Source organism: Haplochromis burtoni, unplaced genomic scaffold (assembly GCF_018398535.1).
Source record: "Haplochromis burtoni strain Fernald_Lab_line unplaced genomic scaffold, NCSU_Asbu1 Contig_164, whole genome shotgun sequence".
Classification (NCBI taxonomy): Eukaryota; Metazoa; Chordata; class Actinopteri; order Cichliformes; family Cichlidae; genus Haplochromis; species Haplochromis burtoni.
In genome coordinates, this window is record NW_024582525.1 from 584,290 (window position 1) to 592,852 (window position 8,563).

At 44.1% G+C, this 8,563-nt stretch overlaps 1 protein-coding gene across 1 annotated transcript in view; it reads left to right on the plus strand.

The window, feature by feature from the left end:
• The window catches only part of igf1ra (insulin-like growth factor 1a receptor), a 71,109-nt gene that overhangs the window by 37,487 nt on the left and 25,059 nt on the right, over positions 1 to 8,563 (plus strand). The window lies entirely within an intron of this gene.

An 8,563-nucleotide genomic window follows, 5' to 3' on the forward strand; every position in this document is an offset into this window, starting at 1 on the left:
GTGTGTGTGTGTGTGTGTGTGTGTGTGTGTGTGTGTGTGTGTGTGTGTGTGTGTGTGTGTATCTGTGCGCACATTCATGTTTGAATAAGTGCATTCCGGCGGAAATCACTGATCTAGCAGGTGCGATTTCTACTCTCCCATGGTGTCTTGTTATGGTCTTAATCGGGGCGTGGGCAGCATTTTAACACCAGTTGATGTTACGTAGAATATGTTGCATTATTGATGATTAATATTTAACACACAATTCAAGTAGGATAAAGAGCTCATTGTGTTATCATCTGCATGTTCCTTGGTGGAGTTAAATACTACAGTCATGTGCTATGAGGCATATGATTTTTTTCTCTCTCAAGTAATTCCAGAGCTGATCCAGTGCTTCTGTTGAAGAGAAAAAATATAGCCTCGGGACCCCCATTTATTAAAGTTTATGATGTTCAGTTTAGCAGCATTCAGACCAATAAGAGTTAACAAGACATTTATGAAATAACTAATGAATTACTGCATCTGGGGACAGCAGAGATACAGCAGTTCTCGGGTAAATATAGAATCGGCTCATCCTGTGCTTGCAGTTGGTGCAGTGTCCTCTTTACGCAGGTTACCACATGTGTGTCAGAGGAGCAGAGTGATCTTTTAAGGATGACAGAAAACTTGTGTAAAGTGATCTGCTCGGGGAAACCCTGGGGCTGATTAAAACGGAGCTGAAGGAATGATAATAAGTCTGAAATATCAGAGTTCACATGGTGTGAGAGACTGTGGTAGATATGCTGTGTTGCTTTAGAAGACGCTCACTGAACCATTAATGGAATACAACAGATTTTTAGGTCACAACAAGGGGGGAAAAAACTGGTTCCTCAGCCCTGTGTTTACAATCTCAATGAATGTGTGTAACATGTCTGCTGTGTTAGCGTGCCTCTCTACCATGGCGTTGACCCCCTGCTGGTGCTCCGCTACTGTTGCAGCCTTGTTCCTTGAGTTGTTTGAGGCCTGTAACAACAGGAAAACAAAAGCATTTTTTTCTAAGCAGGGGGCACCTAAGTGGGCCACACTAGTGCGCCCCACATTTATGTCCCCGTCTGTCCAAACTGAAGGAGAGAGTTGTCTGCAGCCTCAAAAAAGAAGGGGGGAAAAATTGCCCGCTCTTTCTAAACTGTGTCTTTATATCTCCCCTGACTGTTGGTAGCCACGGGCTTTCACAAAGGAGACTATTGTTTGTTTGGTGGGGAGAAAGCATGGGCATTTTGTTTCAATCATTTCTGGAAGTCTTATGTTTAACATGGTGGGGGCTTAGCACGCTTCCTGTAGCTGGAAGCAGTCTTGTTCCCTGTGTCCATTTCCCAGCCTCTGCACTGGCATCTGTCCTCTCTGCCCTCTGTGTCGACTTCTGAATGCTCCGGGTTTATAGTGTGTTCACACCTGTGGTGGTTTTCTTTTTGATTAAGCTGCAGCTTTTGGTGTCATAGCAGGACAAGCTATACGAGCTGAAAGTGTGTTCAAATGTAGTTTTTGTGCTTTGTGCCCAACATAAAAAACCCGCCCCCAGATCTTTCTCCATCTTCCCGTAAGTCCCAAATAAACCCTCCTGCCTCATGCTTGCTAACCACTGCAGTGTCTTTGAGTCCTCTTGCAGCGCTTTGATGACACTTCACCTCTCCTATATGCACTGACTCCTCCTTAATCCGACTTAGAGCTAATCTATCGCCGAGGGATGTGATCCGGCACTAAACACTAGGTTTGATTGTCGCAGAGCAGGGGAATCTCAGCCCTTAGTCACTGTCCCTCATCACGCATAGAATGCATGTCTTGATCATTTTTGTGTTTTAAATCTCCCTAAAACGCCGCATCCCTCTGCTGCATGTCTAGTTTAAAACACTAAAAAAACAGTCTGATTCTTCTTCTTTTTACAGCGCATATTTTTATATTAAGCAATTATTTCCCAATATGCCTCCTCTTATTGTCTCCCTTTGTGGCTCTCTCTCTTTTTTTAGTTTTCTTTTGCTTTAATAATCTTTTGGTTTCATTACTGGAAAAAGAAAAAGCCCAGCTGTAGCTGTCCTCTAGTGAAAATGTCAAACCCAGAGTTTTACAATAACACGATGAAGCACGATACGCCAGACAAAACTCCTCATTTGGCATGTGTTAATTAGGAAGGACTTGCTCAAGTCCGAGAGCCTAGGAAAGAGAGGAAAAAGAAAACTTTATGGCTTATATGCAGATTCTGCTTCATGCTTACAGACCACACGCTGACCCATCGGGGAGCATTTTAACGATAAACAAGTGTGATGTGGCAGTGGTGCTCTGTATGAGAGTCATACAAGCCATGTACCTGCCACACAAGTTGGAGGAAACTCTCTCTCTCACACACACACACCTCTGTCTAGAAATGTAGATAAAATTAGCAAAGCTTCCACACTACATGCTTTAATCGTTCTTTCATCTTTCTTTCATTTTCTTGCTCCCTCCTTCCTCTTCTCTCTTCCCTCCTGAAGCTGCTGAGGTCCCTAAAAGGGGCAAAGAAAGCTGAGTGTATTTGTGTGTGTGGGATGGGGGGGAAGAGAAGGAGAGACGGGGGAGAAGAAGGAGGAGGAAGAACTGAACTCTCCACCCACCCTGAAAAGAGGAGGTGAAAAAATGGGGATAGAAGCATGATGTCACAGGCAGCCAATAGGAAGTGTGGGCTGGGGACTGTTTAAGGCCTGTCAGCTGTTCTGCTCCATCCACATAGGCAGTGTGAGGTCAGGCACAGCTTTATCCATCCCCTGCCCCATGTCTGGTCACCGGTCTCTAGCTTCTGACCTTTGAGTCCACGCTCTATGTATGGCATATGAAGGTCCTGAAGCGAGGTCTCACTTAACGCTCTAGCTGAACTGCCATTGAAACACTGCCCCAAAACCAAATATGGTACAGATTAGGTGGAGAGCTGCAGTTTGTCATTTTGTATTGTTTCCACACGCTCTTTATCATGACTACTGTTTGTGTTCGAGGCCAGAAGTGAATGGGGGACTTGCGTCATGGTAAAATCCGATTAACACCGAAACTTAGGTTACAAATGAGGAGCTACGTCTGCGTTGAGCCTGTGAGAGAAACTTGCTGAAAGTGACGTAACCCACAGTTTGTTCAGAGACTTGTAAATAGTAGTTCATTCCCGCTGCAAGGCTTTGTGCAACTGGCATGATGTTGGGTGTTGCTGTTACTCAATTACTAATAAGGATAAACCTTAACAAGTCCATTGTTGACGACACTGTAGTGGTCCTTTAGTGTCGTTCGTGGCTTTACGTTGACATGGTAAGCCACCCTTTTGGGCTTATTGTCATTTTAAGACACATGGATTTAATGGGATGTTTAAGGTAAAGTAGCCCTTATTTATGATATCCAGTCACACCCTTTTGATGTGAAAGGATCGAGTGAGAATGAGCAAATTGCTGAATGCTGCCAAACATTTCCCGTCACCGGTCCTGTTTGGCCTTATCAGTGTGCATGTCAGTAGTAAGTGCCTCTATTCTTCTGTGTTGTTCAACTGTTTATGAGGAAAACTGCAAACCTTTAACTCCTTGTGCCAAAAGGAAATGTTCAAAACAAGCACGAGGTTTGTGTGTATTCTACTGGATCAGTACAATACTGTTTTACTGTGACATCATCTGGGACTGTGGTATCTTATCAGGCCATTACACTTGAAAGACCTAGCCTTAAGACTCAGTGCAGGCTCTCTAGATAAAGAGAGTGATTCATCCTAACTCTGGTGCTTGTCCTTTTTTTTCTGTGCATGAACACTCAAGAATTCTGCTCAAGAATTCTGCTCTTGCTCTTGACGAAAGCGGTCGCACTTTTCTCCTCTCCTCTGCTCCCCTCCCTTAGCTTCCCTGCTTAGCCTCTTGTGTCCTTGTCTAGTCTCGTGTTTTTTGTATTACTTTTCCCTGGAACACTCTCTCACAGTCCGTTCTCTAAAACTTAAAAGAGAATTATGGATTTGATCAACTGGTCCCTGAATGCAATTGACACCCCTTTCTCAATGAGAAGTTTGGGCTTGGGTGAGCCTGAGTGCTGAAGATATCTACCTATTCTGAACCATGATAACAGGGTTCTTGCTGATCGGAGCTGGTCTGACGTATCGAAGAATTAAGGAAGCGGAACCAGCTGTTCAAACCCCCACAAGGCTGCCTGCTGGGATTGAAATGATGGGATGAGGCGTGAGTTTCTCAAAATGGGCTCATTGACTGCAGCACGGATAAGATCTTGGAGAAGCTTATCTTTCCTCATGTGGTGCATTTTCCATTGTTATACCTCTCTGACCTGTCTTCCCCATGTGATGTTTTTGTGTAATGTACGTATGGTCGGAGGGTAAGATGGCGCTGCCATTGTGTGCAATAGGTCGGCAGCCTTTACATGAAATTTCCCCTCGTGGGACTAATAAAGGTGTATCAAATCAAATCGAATCTTGCTTCTATAACGACATCAAAGGGAGGAAAAAGGAAATCCTTAACCCAGATGTTATTCATGAAGCGACTATTGGGATTGGTGGCTCCATTAAGGTGCCAAATACTGAGGTGTGTATCCTAAAGAAAAGAGAGCGATGCACTGAAGAGATGGGCAGAGTAACAACAGTGCAGTCTGCCTGTGTGTGCCAACAACCAGAAAGTGTCTGCAGACATACAGAGGTTTTAATGTGGGCTGTATAACTTTTTTTTAACTTCTAAAATGTTTTTATTTAAAGTAATCTCAAGCAATTTTAGGCGTTATCATCCTCTCGCTATCACAGAGGAGCAATCAACTAATGGCCTCCTCAGTGCTAGCAGAGATCTCAATTTTAACCTGGTGGGAGTGCTTGCAATGAGCACAAACATATCCCCATCAGCTTTTTAGCTCAAGGCAAATGTTGCTGTGCTTAATCGGGATTAGGACCTCTTTGAAGTCGACGTGAAATGAAGATTTGTCATGTTGAATCCAGACGTCATGCAAGCAGGGATAATGTATGCCGGATGGCGCACCAGGATGAAGTCTGGGCACCGTGTGTCAGAGTTGTCGATGGTCATTTACAGAAATATGCTCTGGTATGAGAACCGTTACTGTTCTCTGATGTTCCGATGATGATTGGCTACGTTTGTCTGCAGACTAAGATGTTACACATTTCCCTGATTGCAACTTGTACAAGCAGCACTAAAATTCAGGAGTGTTTTTTTAAAGGTGTTTATTAAAGTTTAGATTGGAGTGGGTTGGAATATGTTGAGAATCAACATTGGTCCATATGGCTGGAAGTTCTGTCTGGTGGCATACACAGCCAGGTTTTAAACTGTGCCTGCAAACATCCAGCGCCTGAGCCAAAGGAAGCACCAAGTTGTTCATTTTATGACCAGTTATGTTGTTTTTTTTTCCAGTGTTGTGAAATAAATCTGTAACGATTCATCTTACAGTGTATACATGTAACTAACAGCTATGAAGACAGTCACTTAACAGGAGGGATTAGAGTGCAATGCGTAGAAGGCTCTTACTAACCCTGACCAGTCACTCGGCTTGCAAAACAGTTAGTCAACAGAGGAGTGCCAGGAAACGCACTGTATTTAATGAAAGAGATCTGGGAAGGCAGGTATTTTTAGAAGGCACCTTTAGTAAGAGGAAACACCTCAGAACCTCTGAAAAAATGCCCAACTTCTCTGCAAAGTTTCTCTTTCCATCCTTAATGTCTATCTAAGGACCTTATTTAGCTTGTTAAGTTCAGTGCCTGCAGCTGAAACATTTCTGTAAATCTCTGTGAACTCTTCATGACCAGATCAACTTTAGACATGTCAGGCGAAGCACTTACTTGCCAACCATTAGGTACGAGTCACACAGTCAGTTTTTGCAATAATGCCTTCTTTAGATTTGTCAGTGCAGCTGAATGTGCTTTTAATTTGAACTCCCCCTCTGAGTCATGACAACCACTAGATGTGAGTCTTGAGGATAATTTGGAGAGCTGCTGGAGAGGCTCATCTTCATGGCTACAAAAAACACTCCAGGGGTGATGAGCTGGGACTGTGGGGCTATTAGTCGACTAGAAGTCAGGCCCACAGGGATTCAGAAGGTCAGCTTTGATACAGAGAAAGGCCCCAATATTTGACTTCCATCTAATATTCTTTTCTAATGAAACTGGGGAAATTACTAAAACTACTATTTGTTATTGAAACAGTTGCCAATTAATTTTCTGTCACTCTAACTGACCTGTCCTGTCAACCATGCATTAACTGCTTCAAGCTAGAATTACAAGCTAGAAGAAGGATATGGTGTTCAAACACCGAATTATTTAACATGGGTGCATCTCTAACTTTAATATAAAGACCTCGATTAACTAAATGTTTGGGCTTTTTACTGTTCAATGATTAGTTAGAATGAGGATTTTGCCTGGTAACATCCGAATGCGTAGAATATATTAATCTGTGTGGTAAAATGTCACTTTTGAAGGATATTCTTACTCACTTTTTCCATTGTTTTAGCACTTTAATAGCTTTCAGGCCGTCCTCTGTCTCTACAGTGATAAAAACAAAGTTCTTACATATGGTGCTGCATACCTGTGTCTTTTTAGTGGGTGCAATCAATCAACAACAAAGCAACAACAACAACAACAACAACAGCTGCAGATTGGGCCAAGGCCCGAGGGCCTAAAGAAGGTGTGTGTGTGTGTACGGGCGCATGTGTGCGTGCCTGTGTGTTGTTGTTGTGACTGAGCTCGAGTGAGGGGAAATACCACGCATGCCTGAACACACAGACCAGCACATAGTTGTGTGAAAAACACATTGCTGTTCTTTAGAGGGCATGGGAGTGGAAAAGACCCAGAATCAGTGGGACAGGGAGAAATGGGCTCACACACACCTTTGTGCGCAGGCCCGAACAGAGATTTAGGCAAGCTCATCTGAGCCAGCTGTCTGCACGAGAAAATCGCATCATGATGCCGTGCAGCGTTCCTCTTCCAAACAAAACCCCCTCTGATCAGCGAAACGGTCGATCTTGCCGAACGTGCGCATCCAGACACAATCTGCCTGAAAAAGTATTTAAAAAAGAAAAAACAAAACCTCTTTAGATTAGATCGTCCCAGCACTTAAGACTCTATCGCTGTAGGAGTGAGACCGCACTGGAATCTCTGATGCGGTTTGCCTTTGGCTGTGAGCAGAGGAAGCATCCTCTCTCCAGCCGCTCGGGCTGATGTGGTTTAAACAAGTGTCTGGAGTGATCCACTGGGGGCTCCCGGGGAGGATCGGGTTGCCGGATGAGGATGTGGCCTGATTGAGCTCAGGGAGATGGGAGGGTCAGCCTGGGATCTGGACTGCAGCAGGCCCTGATAGGCCCTGCTGTTTGCTACTGTACAGTTGAGCTACCTTGCAGTCTGCTTTCAGAGCTGGTAACCTGAGCTCAAATGCCTTGACTGTGCACAGACAGGCTGTGCATCCCCACAGTGCAGTGGATCACTGTAGCGTGCAGTCGAGTGAATGCTTTCATAAATGGAGGTGATATAGAGATCAATTTAATTACGTCCTGATGAAGCTACGACCCCATTTATAACGTGAAGCAGCACCGGCGGTGTGATTGACGCCCGATGTGCACAGCTTCTATCCTAACAGCCTTCATAGGCAGTCACAGCAAAGTATGTGGTGGTTGTGTTCTTTTTATGAATGTGCAATATTTTCAAAGCGCACATTTTGTGTTAATTATAATGTATTTTTATGGTTTTGTTTCAAACTGACGCGTTTTTAAAATCACTGCCAGTTTAAATGTTACCTATTACATCCTGAAAGGTTGTCCCACCTTCCGCGTAGCCCAGCCAGGTTTGTTATTTACGAATGTTCCACTAAAGGGTCTGTTCAGGTTTTTCCTTAACTTATGGTTTCTCTAAATCTGTGGAAAGGTCATGCTTAATCACTATGGTTACGACTCCCCCTCCCAGTGCCTGCTCAAGAGAGGACTTGTTTACCATCTCTGCTCCAGACTCAATAACATGTCAGTCATCTGGAAAAGAACCTCCCCTCCCAGCTGCTATTGGTCCAGCAGACAGCTAACAGTGTAAACCCTACCCACCTATATTCGGCACCCCCTCCTTCTCCCCTGAGCCCCACTGTGAATAATGAATGATTTCCTAGCTGTCTGTCGGTCTTCCTACTTATTCTAAATGACTCCGGGAAGACGCACTGAACTTTGATGTGCAGAATGACTTAAAGAATGAAACATTGTTTGTTGGATAATTTGAACGTTTCGGCATGACTGCACCTGGTTGGTTTGGGATTAGTGTAACATTTTACCGCATTACTTATATTTTCACGCGTACTTCATCTTCAGAGGTGGCAGTGGCCAGCTGGCTGTAAACATGTCACCAGCCTTCCAGTGTAAACAGTGTAGTAGTCTACTTGCACAGTGTGCTCTCCGGCAAACAAGACATGACTCGCATTCAGATGAGGAGAATTGCTGCACTGCAATCCTCTTCCTCTCAAGTAATGCACCAGTTTGAACCAATAACATTGAACCTTCTCACCCATCAGACAGACACACACACACACACACACACACACACACACACACACACACACACACACACACACACACACACACA